Genomic DNA, 18,258 nt, shown 5'->3' with positions numbered 1-18,258 from the left:
TACTACTATTTCCAATTTCTTATTTTTAAAGTGCACTATTTTATATAAGAATTTTATAATGCCAGCAAAACACACACATACACACACACAAACACGCTGAATGATATTTAAAAGATTTAATAAAATACTCAAGAAATGAATGAACTACTTTTTAAAGGATGTGATTAATGTTGGCTTGCAATAAATCATAAATGTTCTTGAGGAAATGGTAATATTTTTCCTTATCTGTAAATAATAAGTAGGGTTGGAAAAAAGAGTGAATTAGGATATGGCTACATATCATATCAGACAGCAGAATTTGTTTTAAAAAAGGGCAAAGACAATTGTTTAAATTGTTAAGTATTAAATGTCAATATATCATGCATCATTTCCTTCTGGGACTTTATTTTTCTAAAGAATTTTAAAAATTATATAATTTCAGATATCAAAGGCAAAAAAGAACTAGGTAGGTAATAGTTAAATTGGTCAATAACAGATTTTTATTCAGGAGTATGGTACTGGGGAAAAGTGAACATAGAATTGTTCATTTTTAAATACAATATGGATAAATAGACACCAATAGCAAGGGTTCCGGGCAAAAAAAGGTACCAGGGATGTTACTGGTAGGTGGCTCAGGTGACAAGGATGCTTTCGGAGAAGACTAACTACCGAAATTAATTTGTGTGGAAGGACATAGCTAACTCCTTATGATGTGGGAGTAGTTAAAGAAGAGGAAAACACAATCAGAATCTAGTTCAACAAAACCATATACATTTACCAGTTAGTTCCTTAAATAGTTAATATAAGTGGTCACGAAATCCCATCCATGTGAAAAGAGACAAATTCCTTTATACAACATATCTGTCTTGTTCTTTTTGCTTTTTGTGATTGTATGTACATATATATACAAATATCTGTATATATGTAGGCACATGTGACCATCTCTATGAATATGGCTCTGTTGTTGTTGTTATTGTTGTTTTCGAGACAAGGTTTCTCTGTATAGCCCTGACTGTCCTGGAACTCACTCTATAGACCAGGCTGTCATCGAACTCAGAAATCCACCTGCCTCTGCCTCCCAAGTGCTGGGATTAAAGTCATGCTGGACAGAGATCCTCCACAATTCCTCTCTTTCCTTTGTTTATTTTGTCTATACTAGCTGCCCAGTGAAAACTAGGGTTCTGGCTAGTTCCGACTCACTAGTAATGGTCATGCTCGGTTTCATATGTTGGTTCTAATGATCTGAGCACAGTCACTTATGCCTTTGTTGCAGTAAATTTACCAATGTTGTTCTTTCCAAAGCCACTGTTATAAAGACTTTAAGAAAGTAAAGCTTCCTAACAAAAGGTAAAATCTCCCTGCCTATTGCTCATTTTACCCTTGAGAGATTATGCTTTCACTTTGTCCATTGCCTTAACATTTATTCAGTGTGCCATACCCAAGTTTCTCTATAGCTGCTTCCCATTCTCATCCTGTGTCACGGTGTTTCATTACTAGTGGTCACTTGATCTTTGTCTATACTCATTAACCTAAAAGTGATTGCCTAAAAGTGATCATCTTATACCTTTGTTGCAGTAAATTTACCAGCGTTGTTCTTATAAAAATGCTATTGATATGTTTATTCATCTGTCTATCATCTATCTAGTCATGTCCTTCTGAGTTATTTTACAAGAGATCACAAAGAGCAAGCTGATGAGTGAATGCCAGAAGGATCATGGTAATATTACTATCTTAGTCACTAATCTATTACTGTGAAGACACCATGACCACCAAATTCCTATAAAAGAAAGCATTTAATTGAGAGCTTAATACAGTTTCAGAGGTTTAATTCATTATTATCATGGTGGGAAGCAGGGTGACAGAGTATAGAGGATGCAAAGTCTATGAGCTTAAAGATAACAATAGAGAAGTTAGAATTGTTAGACATGTAGCCATTTTTTTCTTCAATGGAAGAAATTGACAGCTGTTTACCCAGGAGGCTAGAGTGGCTGTTATTTAAGAACCTAGTAATCATTGCTATTTTATATAAAGCAAGCCCCTCATCTGAATGGCCCCTATCACCTGCATTGTTTCTCAGTCAATAGAACTCATCCTCATGAAAGAAGTCCCCTGTACTTAGCAAAAGAATTGGCTATTATGCTTTTTGCAAATACTTTTTCCACAGACTCTTAGTCTGAGTGTTGTTTCTCAGTCAATGGAATACAATCATGTGGAAGAGGTCACAGGTGCTTTATAAAGGACTTGCACTTTGTAAAGGAGTTTCAACATAGTCATGACTTAAACTTTGTTCCAATAATTTTCATGAGTACCTCTTTTTTCCCAAAGTTTTACAGTGTTAAATATCTAAAAATTAAGCAACTCGTGGTCAAATTGAAGAAGTTTGAACCATCACAAATAAGTTTTACTGAATTGGGTTTATTTTCTGCCTTGTGTAATAAGTTTCCCGGCCAAGAGCTGATCTTGCAGGGATACTCCCTGCAGGGAGCATGGTGCAACGTGTGCTGCTGCAGACTGACATATATATATATGTGTGTGTGTGTGTGTGTGTGTGTGTGTGTGTATGTGTGTGTGTATATATATATTTACTACTTAAAGAATATATTATTATTATTATTTATGTATTTTATTTATTTTCATCCCAAATGTTCTTTCCCACCTTGCAGAGTTCTTTCTCCCATCTCCTCTCCCCTTTGCCTTTGAGAGAATCTCCCAACCCCATCCCCTGACCCAGGGTACTTCCCCTCCCTGTGGCCTCAAGACTACAGGACTAAGTATATCCTCTCCCACTGACACTAGACAAGGCAGTCCTCTGCCACATATGTGCGTGGATCCTTGGACCAGCCCATGCATGCTCTTCAGTTGGTGGCATACTCTCTGGAGCTCCCAGGGATCCAAGTTAGTTGATACTGTCAGTCTTCCTATGGGGTTGGATGCCCCTAAGTTCCTACAATCGTTTCCTATAACTCATCCATATGGGTCCCTGACTTAGTCCAATACTTTACTGTTTTGAGTATCTATGTCTGTCTTAGTCAGCTACTGGTAGAGCCTCTCAGAAGATAGCCATGTTAGGCTCCTGTCTGAAAGCACAGCATAACATCAGTAATACTATCAGCATTTGGTGCCAGTCCATGGGATGGATCCCAAGTTGGTCTGGTCACCGATCTGCCATTCATTCAGTCTCTGTTCCACTTTTTTTCCTGTATTTCTTTTAAACAGGGAGAAATTTGCACCAGAAATGGTGAGGTTGGGCTGGTGTCTCCATCCCTTCACTGAAGGCCCTATATAACTACTGAGGTGGTATCTTCAGATTACATATTCCCACTGTTAGACATTTCAACTAGGGTCCCCCACACCAAGTCCTGGGAGCTTACCCCATCCCCAGTCTTTATGGCTTTCTAGAGGTTTCTCTCACTCCCCACATAGGCAGCCGCACATTTCCATTCATTCTGCTGGCTCTTTGGGCTTCTAGCACCTGTCTCCTACCGTACCTCATCCTGTCTCCCTCCTCACCACCTTCCCCTCTCCCATCCAGGTCCCTCCCTCTCTTTGCCTCCCATGTTATTTTGTTCCCACTTCTAAGTGAGAGTGAAACATCCTTCAATCAGAATGGCTAAAATAAAAAAGTACTCAGGCAACAGCACAGGTTGGCAAGGATGTGGGAAAGAAAAGCTCCTTCGTAGTTGGTGAGATTGCAAACTGGTACAACCACTCTGGAAATCAGCCTTGGCAGTTTCTGAGAACACTGGAAATAGACGTGATTACAGAAAGCCATAGCAAATAAGAATACAGAATTGTGAAGCACAGCTCCAGTTCCTTTGTATTCTAATTGTAATCTGAACACAGATGAGCAACTAGAGTTGTGTGCTTCTCCTAGTCAAGTCTAGACTCTCCATCCCCACAAAAAACATGTGCAAACAAAACACAATGGTAGAACTAGGTGAGTGTCTTTTATTTCAAATGTAAATTTATAAAACTTTAGAAAAAACATTTCAAACCATTATAATAGTATTTACATGAACTTTACATATAAATAGATGGTGCATTTTGATGGAGATAGAATGTATGCATAATTAAGTAGTTGGCTAATCTTTGGTTTCTTTAGGCCTCATTTTAGTCCTAGTTTTAAATTTTACTCAGGAAAATGTTGTTATGGCTAGGCAGCAAAATTTAGTTTTCATGCGATTACTTCTGTCTTTAGAGCATGACCTCCTTATAGTGATCTCACAGGATGGAGTGATATGGTTTATAAAGTACTGTTTCTGGATTACATAATTTTTTACAGGCTTAGGACAATAACTGGACACTATAATGTTACTATCATCTTGCATTGAATCCCCGTAAAGAGAATGGATATTCTCTGAAGCTCTAGTAAAGGCCTTGCTGGAGAGCAGATATTCTTCGATGACTTGCTTGTAACTGTCACAATTGGCTGTATGCCTATATCAACTCTTTAATGATTATCAGATAATGTGCTTAACAGGTACACTGGAATTTAAGCTTATATTCTACTATACACCAAATGTTCTTAGATATATAAGTATATCTGTCAGAAAAATAGAATTAAGAGCAAATAACCTTTCCAGTTATGAAATGGTGCTAGTCCTATACCTCACAAAATTATGTACCTTTATTTTTCAAAATTTGCAAATTTCTAGGTGCCATTTAACCATTTTTCTCAGCACAAAAATTGAGTAAATTTTTCTTTTGTAACAAAATATGAGTAAATCTTTGAACCCATACCCTCTTCTTCTCATGAATGAATCCATTAGACTGTCTCCCTGTGAATTCTAGGCTTTTTTATAGGAAGTATAAAAGGGCTATAGACAGAGGAAGAAGAATAAAGTCCATTGCCTTGAGGCAATATTGTAAGGACATCCATTTTATCTCAACACTACTATTTTATAATTTTTTTGGAATACAGGAAAAGAAACCAAGAAGTTAAGTACTAAGTAATAATATTTTTGTAAACATTTTTTTGAGGTTTTAGGGGTGATAATAGATTGGGTCTCATTAGTTTGTACACTGAAACTCCTTAAATAATTTACTTTCTATATGTATTTTGAAGTGAGTGTCCATTGGCATTCAGAAAAAAAACCAATTATCACTGTCTGTTTTATGTAATCACATCTCTGGGAGCACAGTATTGAAGAACAAAATTTGAGATGGCATATAAGTTAAAATTCAAAATGTTCCTCTTGTTTCCTAAGGATATATGTTAAATGTATGCTTTGAAAACAAGGGGATTGGGACTTCTCTTTATCAATAGGACATGTTTAACACTTTAATTTCAAACATGGTTGAAAAGAAAAAAAGCATCACAAATTCATTGATTCAAATCATTGATAAAACTGAAGAGAAGGGGAACATCCTACGTGTGTTAAAGCACAGATAAGCAAGAAAGGAGAGAATCACAGGAAGACCTTTCTTTTCAAACTTCTTGTTTGAATACTTATAAGTTCAATATTTATAATGCCATACTTCAAGGATGTAAGGCAGAAACCCACTGTAATTAGAGGTTTCAATAATAATACCTAGCTGTCTTTTTTATATCATCTAAAGAGAATTTCTAATTCTCTTGACCTTACACATAGTAGCTGAATACAAAGGGGAGGTAAAGTGTCAGAAATGTCTTGCTTATGAAGTGTTTCTAATTCTCTTTAGTTTGAAGTCTTAACCAAGCCAAATAAAGTTGAGAAGTCAGGGACATGCCTCCATGCTTGGTGCCTGTAATATCCATAAGATTTCTCATTATCTCCTAAGGAGGGCCCTAGAATATAGAATTTCTTATTAAAAAAAAAACAGTATGAGGATGGTATGAAATAAGCCTAGCATTTACCACAAAAGATTAAATGATCATTAAATATCTGCATTAAGAAAGAATAAGAAATTTAAGAAAAGTAGAGTATGCATTTAAGATATAGATATGGATTTCTAAAGAAATCCGTACCCATATTTCACAATAATCACAAACTATACAATTTTGGTGGTTTCTGAAATTATAATATTTAAAGAGTTCATAATGATTTGAAAAAAATTCTAGGTGCATTGGAGGCAAGTACAGACTTATAAGATAAAAACATAAGTTCACAAGGATACAAAGAATCCTTGTTGACCCTCTTCCCAGTTGCCCCTCCACAAATCACCTATCCCATCCCCTCTTCCCCTGATTCTATGAGGGTACACTCCCACACACACACCCACTTCTGCTTCACTGCCTAGCATTCCCCTATGCTGGGGCATTGAGCCTTCACAGGACCCAGGGCCCCCTATCCCATTGATGCCAGATAAGGCCATCCTCTGGTAAATATGCAGCTGGAGCCATAGGTCCCTCCATGTGTATTCTTTGTGTAGTGGTTTAGTCCCTTGGAGCTCTGGGGTGGTCTTGTTGTTTTTCCTATGGGGTTACAAACTGGGAAGGGGGATAATTTGAAATGTAAATAAATAAAATAACCAAAAAAAATTAAAAAAAAGACAACAAAACTTGTGCAAGAATATTGGCAGTAAGTTTTTATAGTTACCCAAACAGGAACCAACTACTATGACAGCTTTCAATGAGTGGGGAAATCATCAAACTACACATCATAGGTGAAATATTACTCTGTGATAAAAAAGAAAAGACAAGCAGGACCCTGATATCAATATTGATAAATGAAAAATGTCAGTCTGAATAATCAACTTATCACATGTTTCTAACCATAAGTCACTGTTGGAAAGGTAATTTATAGAGTGAATAAAAGATCAATGATGGCCATAGAGACCAATAATATTATAATAGTAGGTTAGTAACAATATATATTTTCAGAACCCATAGAAATGTACACAGAGAAGAGCAGCTACCCAGGCAAACTATGAACTTCAGGTAGTAGCAATCAATAAAATATATTTATCAGTTGTGACAAATAGATCATACAAATGGTAGATGAGCAGAATGAGGGACACAGGGAAACCTCTCTCTATACTCTTAAACTTTTCTGCAAACCTGAAACTGCTTTAAAAATAAGTATGTTAATAGAACAAACAAACAAACAAAAAACGAAAAGAATCTCTATTGAGCTAAGATAGAATTAATTTAAAACAAGGATCATTCTCTACACAGTAGTGAAAAAGTTCATAATTTTGTTGTTGAGATTGTAGGAAATGTAATTTGACTGTTTCCATCTTGAAAAGAATTTAACACAAATGGCATAAATACTGTGTATTTAGACATAGTTAATTGTTTTTAACATTATTATATTAATTATATCTTTGTAGAAAGAACATTGTATCTTTGTGAGAAGTCTTCAGGAACATTTTGGTTAGTTTTCAAAAATTCTTCATTCTCACATGATAACCGGCTTCAGTAAAAGTAGAGTGTGAAAGACTCTCCTCTGTTCCCAAGTACCCTTAATATTCAGATTACTTTCTGTCTTGCCTCAGAACTATACTTTCAGATATCATCCTCTGGGCTTTACTTCTTGTGTTTTTCTTCTTAATCTGTCTTTGTTATAGAAATACTTAGTAACTAAGAACTATGAATACATACCTAATTTTTCTTTTTAATTTAGTAACCTTGTATGAAATAAAAGGTTTATTTTTCAGTCTTGGGGATCAATCCCATACCTCATAGATGCCATGAAAATAATATCTCATAAAGTTATAACATCAATCTATATAAATTAAAATTTGAAAATGGAATGATATTTGGGATTTTAGTAGATATATATACATATATGAATACTTGAGTGTGAGTAGAAATTGGTGAAATAACATGAGTATCACACATGAATGGCAAGTTCTTTGGAAGTGTTTCACTTCGTGTTTGGATGAATCCATATTTAGAAAATACCATGCAGAATGTCATCTGTACTTACAAAAAGAATAAATTAATGGTATAAATGAAATACTTGACAAGCACACCAATTATGTTATAGTGTATAACAGAAAGGGCTAAGGGTTAAGTTGGACTCCTGCTTTTAAAGATTAAAATTTAGCCATCTTATGTGAGATAGAAATCAATTTCAATGACTTGTGCGATTTTTTTCTGAAATATAAACAAAATGTAACTTTACTTTTCTTTATATCTGTTTTAATTTCTTATTTAGGTGACAGAGACCAACGAAGTATCTAAATAATGTGCTGCTGTTAACTTCCTTTAATATGCCAAATCGGTTTAATTACAGTTTCTATAAATAATCTATGCAAAGTACTTCCCGAACAGAATGCACTTTTCCTTCTCTGTGTGGCAAATTTTAATACTTAAAAGCATTAGAACAGATGTTAGGTGCCTGCTAAACTTGTTTTCAGTTTTCTTTTATTTATATGTTAATGAGAATTTAATTACTTCATGAATACTTAAACAACCTGAGGGTGCCTGATATCATTAGCTTGAACATGACAAGCACCTCAAGTGACCACATGGGAAGACAAAAATTGCTTTTAGTTTACTTGAAGACAGAAAGATGAATTCATTTCACCCCCTGCTATGTTTTACCTGACACACAAAACTGGAAATGCACAGATTCAATCTTGTTTCAACATGAGTGAAAAAAATTTCAGCAAAGCATTCACAAGCATAAATTCTTCCTATTTGGTTTTGCTTCAATGTCTTTTAATAACTACTCAAGCTATATTCTGCTTTAAAATCTTATTTCACTAGAAAGTCTTCCGTTGAAGTAAGTCAGTCTTTTTTTAATGGACTATAGCAATGAACATTTTAAACACTATTTATGATTTTGAAATGCTTCTCCTTTTGGGCATAGTTATTTGGACAAACTGTAGGGAAAATGTAACTATAATAACATTTGTAAATCTTCACATGTAGTTTTTGATAACATATTGAAGATGTAAATTTAGTAATGTTAATTAGTTGCACCTAGAGGCCTTGCATGTATGGCTACTGTGTCATGGCAGAGAGGAGAGAGGCTATGTCTAAACCCAATGTTCTGACATGTAAACAAACATGTGAATGATTAGTAGCCTAACATTCTATGACAAAAAGAGAAAGCCAGAGATGACCACCAATTCAACATCACGCGGGACTGGACAAGCACCCAGAAAGCAAACTGGAGGCTAGCAGAACCCAGCCTAGTATTTTGGAGTTCCAGCTAGAGTGAATCTGAGACAGAGGACTATAGTACGGGGACACATGGGTCGTCTGGGTGAGGAAGAAGACCAGGATGCCTACCAGTCTGGCACCGTGGAGCCCAGAAAGGAAGCTACCGTGAGACAACCACCAGTCTTGTCCCTTGCAGGCCTGAGGACATATGTTCAAGATAACCCCTGCCTGGTGATATAATGCATAGGTAGGGTATAGCACTCTTAAAACCACTCCTGAGATGACCACAACTATGCACATACTCCAGGAATTACTAGGGGGAGCAAGTGTACAGTAAAGAGGTGGAAAAGAAAGAGAAGGATGTGGGCACAATGAAGAGAGGCAGAACTGGAGACTCGATGGAACAACTTGATTTCAGCAGCTTGTGATGCCCCCTGGTTCCATAGTGTGGTTCTGGCTTGTGCTGCCACCGGAAGCCACGTCTGGTTCTGTAGCCTTCCAACAGCAGGGTTCTATTACTACCAAAGGCCAGGCAGACATCCCTGGTCTGGGCTGCCTCTGGGGACACGGTGATGTCTGAGGGTTTTGCAGAACTGGCCCCACCCTTACCTGGATATTATGGGAGAGACAGACATATGGCATAAAAATAAGAGAACTGACTCCACTCCTAGCCATTCACATTACTCAGGAGAAAGGGAACACATATATCCCAGAATTTGGAGGTAAGGAGGACCTGAGGGTGTGATAGAAGGAGAGCTGGCTTTACCACTTGTCTCTTGTGGCATGGATGGAGAAAAACCCTCCTTCCCTCCTCTCCTCACCCCTGGAAGCAGGGGGAAGATCTGACTCCTGGGTCATGAAAGGAAGAGATCTTACCCTGTTCCTCAGTAGCTGCAGCAGTCCCTTGGAAGAGAGTGCCCTCTACCTATCCTGGACCACATAATAGAGCTGACTCTAGTGGCAACAACAGAATGTCTGAGAGGTAGTTCCAGTGAGGTTCCAGGATTTATAGTATAGCAGAAGCCAGGGACATTTTACCAGAAACAACTCATTTCAATGAATACTTGGAAAAAATGTGGACAAAGTTGTGTACTGTGGGACAGTGTGGGACACATGACAACAACTTCCACTATGGTTTTGTTTGTTTGCTTGTTTGTTTGTTTTTGCTGTGGGAATGCTGAAAGCATGGAGGGCAGGTATGATAGGAGAGGGATTGGGGTGCAGGATGTGAAACTCAGAAAGAACCAATAAAAGCTTAAAAATGTGCTAATTAGTTTCATGATACAATTTTGCATATGTAAATAAGGATGGCCGGTGTTCAAACACTGTCACCACAAAAAATGTGGCATTTTTCTCATGCTGAGTGATTTTATTTTAATTAAATTAAGAGGTTATAAAAACATACTCAATGTCATCAGCGTTTAACCTTTCTTGTGTCTCTGTCTCCAAGTGCAAGGACCAGGGACTGTAGAGCCTTATTTGCATCAGGAGCAGACTTCACCCTCCACCCTCACTCATAAATATCATTATTTACTTCATAAAAAATATACTGAGGAATGCAACTACACCTCGGTAGCTTCCCCTCCAGTATGAGGTCTATCGTTTCAGCTCATCTGTATTTCAGAAGAGACTGTCTCCAAGACCGTTCCCTCCCTCAGAAACACTTTCACATTTTATACATCCAAGAAAAAAAAAAGAGGTAAATACATTCATAAAGAATGCTAGCAGTGAATAATCACATCATTGACATCCCCAACCTGTTCTGTAAGTTTCTTTATGACATGTTTATATGCAATTTCTCCTATTTTTCTGTGTCTAATAACTTTATCAAGGCTTCAGTAGCAGGAAGGAAAAATCTCTCTATGCTTTACAGGTATTCGGATGTTAAGGGACTAGATTTTTTCCACATAATCAACATCGTGTAAAATCAAGGACAGTACAGAAGTCTAGGAAGGGTATCATATCTCTGATCCAGTGAGGATAACAGATGTCCTGAAATTCTCAGACTTTTGTGAACAGATAAGTATTTAATCCCAGTTTCAGAAGTCCCAATCTTATGAAATTACCATGGAACATGATGCTTGCTGACAATGAACAAAGACGTGCATTTTCTGTTTAAGTGTCTGGAGAGAACAAACTCCCTAAGGTAGAGTTGATTTTTCTAGGGGCTTTAGAAGTAGCCCACAGAAACTGTCAGTTCATTGGACCTTTGGCCCTTATCTTCAAGAGTTTATCCCAAACGGTTCTGTAAATTACACCATCTTCATTATGCTCTATATTATTTATCTAAATGTTTTGGTAGAGAGCAAGGAGACTGGCAAGCTGTTCAGAATCCAGTTGGAGATATCAGTGAGAGTTATTAGACAATAATTACTAATTCTACATGGTTGGCATATGGTAATTTCAAAACCAAATATAGAACAAAATAACATCATAAATCTTAAAAGCATATATCTAGTGTATATAGTACCAAACCATGTATTTTACTAGTGAGACTGTAGCTAGCTTTTATCAGATTTGGAAAAATATAAAAAAGCATACATATGGATAATATAATTATTATAATATTGTTCAAGGGAAAAATACTATGAAGTTACAACAATAACTTGTACTCTGGATTTTGGGAAGCAACTGCTCTTCTAAATGAGCCAAAGATCTTTACAAGTCACTTTTATTTGTGTTGTTTTGGATTTCTTTTGTTTTAAATAAAGTCCTTCAGAGAAAGTTACAAGGAATCAACCCAAAAAAAATGCAGTATTGCTGACTCACTTTTACCAGATGACCTAGAAAAAATTTTGCCTGTAATAATTCTAAATTATTTTCACCCAAAGCTTTTGACTTTACCATTATTTAAGTAGAATATGTAAACTTTGATTGAGCATGAATGTGCCCAACTCTTTAAGTGATGATGCCTTCTTCTTATGAATATGTATGAGTTTATCCAATAAAGCTCCCTTCTCTGGTTCACCACACCACAAAATCAATAGGTTGAAGGGCAAAGTGGTTACAAAACTTCACTGTGATTAGTAAAGGTTTAAATGCTAACAATACTGCTTTAATAGGCTGTCCCATCGCTCATGTAAGAAGGAACGTGATACAATCAGTTTTTAAAAGTATGCTTTTAAGAGTATGTAAGAGATGCACAGGGCAGTTTCTTCTTGTCTCGACAGAATAATGACAGAGTTTTTGTGTTTCATATAATATCATGTGATGGGGATAAAAAAACTACACCTTACTTTGTTTAAGTTCAAAATAATCTACAACACTTAAGGCTGTAGAATTTCAGAGAATGGAAAGAAGAAAAGGATAGTTTGTAATGGACAAGGTATTAGTTAACTTCTCTTATTGTTATGACAAAATTCTTAATAAAAAAATTCTTGAAAAAAAATGTGTTTGACTCACGTTTTAAGAGAATATATTGTCGTTGAAAAGAGAAAAGCATAATAGCTGCTTACGTTGCACCCAAGGTCTGGGCAGAAACAGAAAGTAGATCCTAGAGCTTCCTTCACTGGCCTATCCCTTTTATTCATAAAGATGCTTAGCAAAGAGTTAGAATGCCTTCCAACTCTTCAGCTAAGCCTGTCTGTGAATGACCTCACAAAAAAAGCCCAGAATGCTTTTCTTAAGTATTTTTTATTAATCATTTTATTCATCTACATTTCAAATGATATCTCTCTTTCTTTATCCCCCTCCACACCCCCCATCTCATTCCCTCTTCCCCTGAAATAAAATCCAGAACTTGGGTTATAGTTTGATTGGTGAAATTGATAAAGTACATACCTAGTATTCATGAAACTATGATTTAGAACCCTAACAAAGATATTGAAGACCAGGGGCTTTTAGGGGTAAAGGGAATACAAAGTTAAAGATTAAAACAACAAAAAGAAAAATACTGAGTAAAACCTAAAACAAAGTCAAGGTGAAGTTGAAGAATATAAATCACAGACAATTTAACACATTCCATGCTTCACAATCTCCTGGTTCTCATTAGTTACTGGAGAGACAGAGTGTGGAGCAGAGACTGAAGGAAAAGCCACCCAGAGACTGGAGAATCCATCCCATATACAGACACCAAACCCAGACACTATTGCAGATGCCAAGAAGTGTATGCTGACAGGAGCCTGATACAATGGTCTCCTGAGAGGCTCTGTGAGAGCCTGACAAATACAGATGTGGATGCTCTAGCTAACCACTCATCTGAACACAGGGTCTCCAACGGAGGAATTAGAGAAAGGACTGAAAGAGCTGAAGAGGTTTGCAGCCCCATAGGAAGAACAATATCAACCAACCAGACCCCCCAGAGCTCCCTGGGACTAAACCACCAACCACAGAGTACACATGGAGGAACCCTTGGCTCCTACAGCATATGTATAGCACAGGATGGCCTTGTTGGACATCAATGGGAGGAAAGGCCCTTGGTCCTGTGAAGGCTCCATGCCTCAGTGAAGGGGAATGCCAGGACAGGGAAGCAGGAGTGCGTGGGTGGGTGGGTGGAGGAGCACCTTCATAGAAGCAGGGGAAGGGAGGATGGGATAGGGGATTTCCAGAGGGGAAACCAGGAAAGGGGATAACATCTGAAATGTAAATAAATAAAATAGCAAAACCAAAGAAACAAACAAACAAACACCACCCTCACTTTTTCATATGCTATTTGAACTTTCTGCTTTGCATTCACGGAGAGGAAAGCATATTGCTTCCAGTCACATAATCACTATTATTTTGAAGTAAGGAAAATTTTGCTGATTTTGAAGATATTTTTATATCTTTATCTTTTACTTGTGTAATAGTGACACAGAACCTATGGCTTACTATGTCCTAGACAATTTCCCTACTACTGACATTTTCCAACTCAGCCATGAAATTGTACTTATGAAGAGCTATAATTCATTAGAGGTGCTAATGGCCTGACAGACACTGTAGATTGCTTGTAAAAATATAGGCAAATGTTTGCAAGGCTGAAAGATGTGACATAAACTGATATTAAGTCTTATGACCTTTTCAGCCCTGAGCTATTTCTGTCTGAATTCTCTGCTGTTCCATTTCGTATACCCTGTAGAAGATACCACATTCTTTAATAGTCAGATACCATAATTCTGGACATATGTTTTCATGGTGAGCACTAGTGCTCCATCAGTGCAGTCCATATCCTTTCCAAAAATTAATTTCACCTAGTATTGAAAGTTTTGTGTCTTGCATCATGTTGATGGTGGCAGGTGAGAACCATTTTCTTTTATTTCTCAAGATTTTGCAGGGGAAGTCATATGAATTCACTTAAAGCATTTTCTTTTTACCTCATAGCAATTTATGAGGTAATATATTTATTATACTAATTTGTTCTTGGTTTATTTTAAAAAGTTCTTGTTTTATCATTGACATGAATCATGAGGTTTATAAAACAAATGTCATATTATTAGAATCTATTGTCAATAAGGTCCAGAGACTGTCATAAGTATATTAGGGTTTACTATGACAAGAGGTGAAGAATTTCTTCAATTAAAAATAACTTTACTTAAAATGAATATATAATAAATTTCAAATAAGATCAAGCCATATTTTCTCTTAATGTACTGTCTGATGACAGAAAAAAATTGCCAATGATATTTTTGTGAACAATTTCTATTTTCTTAAAATTTGTTTTAAACTACTAAGTTTTTAACATTGTTTAATTGACAAGTCTTACACCATAAAGTTAACAATAACAAATTATACTAAATATATGTTAAAAACTGAGATGGCATCCAGGTAAAATAATTGTAAGATTATTAAATAAAATTACAAGAGAAAATAGAGCTCAAACAGAAGTCATATAAAAGTAAATCTAAGGATTTTTAGCAACTTTTGCACTAGTTAAAGAGGCTATGGAAATGAAATTATGTGTATCTGTATCTTTTAATTGGTACTTATATTCCAGTTGCTTCTGAGACATTGAGAAATATGAGGAACTTCTTCCAATAATTGCATTTCAAAATGGATGCTCATGTTTCCTATAGTATGCTCTTATTTGTCAAATTTTGTTGTTATGACAAAATCTCTGACATGCCATAAGAGAAAACTATTGATTTTGAATCATATTTTCAGATACATAAGCAGCCTTGGTTTCAGTGAATCTTAGTTCCAGGTGAGGCCGAACATCATGGCAGTAGGCTGCCATTGCTGAGACTCCTCAATTCATGGTGTTACCTGGGGTCTGAAACGTAACACAAACCTGAAGAACATGAGTGCAGTGACAGCATCTCCAGACACCTCACTCTATTAAAATTTCAGAATTTCCAACTATCACTACAATCTCTGGGAATGGAGTGTGCTGAGTAACTTTAATGCATGACAACTTTGAAGTGATATTTTACACATTAAGTATAAAATGCCAGTGTGTAAATTTAAAAATTTAACGACAACTAACTCATAATGTGAAAAATATTGGTACTTTGAGGTGTTCTCTGTCATTTTATCTGTGCCACCATCCTTAAATTGACCCTTGCAAAAATTTTAGTACAATGAAAAATAGTAGATAAATTATTTCTGAAAAATTAACAAAATCTCTAATGAAGTTAACAATAGAATTGTCCTGTGCTTGGCACTTCCAACAGAATTGGTCATGAAGTTCTTCTATTTGTTTGTTTGTTTATTTTAATTTTATTTTTTCTTTCGAGACAGGGTATCTCTGTATAACTCTGGCTGTCCTGCGGATCAGGTTGACCTCAATCTCAGAAAACTGCTGGTCTCTGCCTCGCAAGTACTTGGATTAAAGGCATGCACCACCACCATCCAGTCATTAAGCGCTTCTTATAGCATACATAGTCATCTCAACTTATCTTCAATTTTTATCAAATTTCCATTAGATACAATTTTCACAGGTTTACAGACCACATTGCCTGATTCAATGAAAGCAAAGATACCTCTTCTTGTATCATTTTTTTTTCTTAGTCCATTCATTATTGCGGCCCAATTCACCACATGAAATACATGGGGAGAAAGCAATCATTTTCATTCATATAAAAAAGGTTTCAGTTCATAGTTATTGGTTTTGTTAATTACAGAACTCTGGTCAAGACAGATGATCAAGATGTTGAAAACATGTGGGAAAGTCTTCTGTCCTCATTCAAAACAGGAAACAGAAACAGGGGCCAGGAAAATGTTAATTTTAAGCCATGGTTCCAGTAGAATGGATTCTTTAATAAGTTCTCACCTGCTATACTCTCCTAAACCTAAATGTATCCCAGGCTATTGACCATCATTTGTGTCACTAAAAAAAAATAAAAGAATGAAATGAGAACATGGAATATGCCAAGAATATAGATACAGAGCATCTCTAAACATATAGAATATTTAATAAAAGAAAAGTATGGGGAGAAAGGAACTATCTTTTTTTTATCCTATCCAGAATCGGTTTACAACTTTCAGAAAGGCTAAAACAAGAAAATATGTATATGTAGTTAGACTCTCCCAACTACAGAATATAATTGTTTCTTTTAACATTCAGAGGCCTGAAAAGGGGTAATTTTTCACTTTTCGATGTTGTTTTCTGTAAGGAACAGGAACTACACACACACAGTCACAATTTCAAATTCTAAGATTCAGTACAAGATTCTTCCTCTTGCTCACTCCACTTACTTGACTCTCTGCCTATTGCTTACTTTGTGTATTTCACATATGAGCAGTGTAAAGAATAGCCACATGTCCATACAGAAATAGCAAAAGCAGGATTACAGTAGGAGCTAAGATCTGAAGATGTCTAATTACTCAACTAATGACAAGTCCTCATTGTAAAGTTGAGTCGGTTCTAATTGCTGTTTCTTTGTTGTTGTTGTATTAAGGAATTTTTACCCTGAAGATTTCAACCCCTTGCACATGAGAGATCATCTCAAAAGTTCCAAATTAATAATTTACACTTATTATTAATAATAAATAATTATAATGAATTTATAATCCTTTATAAGTTTTATTACATTCATTAGGTGGAAAGATGTATATGCCATGTCATGTTGCTGACTCCAGAAGACAACTCCTGGGAGTCAGTACTCTTCTATCACACAGGTACTTGGGATAGAACTCAGGCACATAAATAAGTGATAGTACCTGCTGAGCTACATCAGCACTGAGTTAAATTATTTGCTACAATTTAATTTTCTGAGATTTTAATAATATACCATGACAAGAATTATATTTTAGTTAACAAACAGTGCCCTACACAAAAACTACAGGCAACCAAACAATGCTGACAGCAAATCTAATAGCCTTCCTTAAGGAAGTGCACACTAAATAGTTATCCAGTAGAAAATGGTCAGCCGTGAAACGATACGTGTATGTAAGATTTTACAGATAAAATAAGATGTGTGTGTGTGTGTGTGTGTGTGTGTGTGTGTCTATACAGATACTCATGTGACAGCCCTTAATGAAACTAGAACTAGAAACTATGAATTTTAAAGAGAAAAAACAGGGTATGTGAGAGGGATTGGAGGGAAGAAAGTATTGTGTTTATATTACAAAACAAAAACATGTTGCAAGCACTGGCTTCATTAGAATTTCTAACGTATATCTTAGAACTATATAAACCTATAGAAAGATTATCAGAATTATTGTTGAGGTACAATTTAAGAATACAAATACATGTTTTATCATTAATGGGATTTATAATAAATTACTTATTCTTGCTTATAATACAGTACATTTGAGAAAGACATTTTTAATGAAGCCAACTTTATATGTATTTAAAATTAAATACTTAAACAAATATTAAATAAGCACTATTATAATTAGAGGACTCCCAACTGTCTTAAAGAAAGAGCTAAGGTTTTTAAAAGTTCTTGTAAGGATGCATCAGACTTTAAGCCCTGTATGGGACAGCAGTGGACATCTTTGTCTTCTTCTGAATTGTAGTGGAAATGTTGATTTTTCTCTTTGATTAACATGATATTGACATCAATCTTGTTATATGTTGCCTTTGTCAGGTGGAAATATGTCCCTTTTATCTATAGGTTCTCCAAGACTTGTCATGAAGTAGTGTTTGATTTATCAAGAACCTCTTCTGCATCTAGTCAAATTATAATGTGACTTCTGAAAATTTTCTGAATTGGGTTATTTTCATTAATTTATCTATGTTAAATTGTCCCTTCATCTCTATGATAATGTATACTTGATCATGGTGGATGATCCTTTTGATGTATTCTTAAATTAAGTTAATAAGCATTTTAATGAAAAATTTTACATACATGTTCATCTGAGAGACTGGCCTATATTTTTAATTT

The 18,258-nt window shown here is 35.7% G+C and overlaps 1 pseudogene; it reads left to right on the top strand.

The window, feature by feature from the left end:
- The first annotated feature begins 8,823 nt into the window (after positions 1-8,823).
- LOC116085529 lies at positions 8,824-8,943 on the top strand (annotated as a pseudogene).
- Positions 8,944-18,258: the final 9,315 nt, after the last annotated feature.

This window comes from Mastomys coucha, unplaced genomic scaffold (assembly GCF_008632895.1).
Source record: "Mastomys coucha isolate ucsf_1 unplaced genomic scaffold, UCSF_Mcou_1 pScaffold9, whole genome shotgun sequence".
Classification (NCBI taxonomy): domain Eukaryota; kingdom Metazoa; phylum Chordata; class Mammalia; order Rodentia; family Muridae; genus Mastomys; species Mastomys coucha.
Note: the sequence above shows the minus strand (reverse complement) of the source record. Positions and strands in the feature narration are given on the sequence as shown.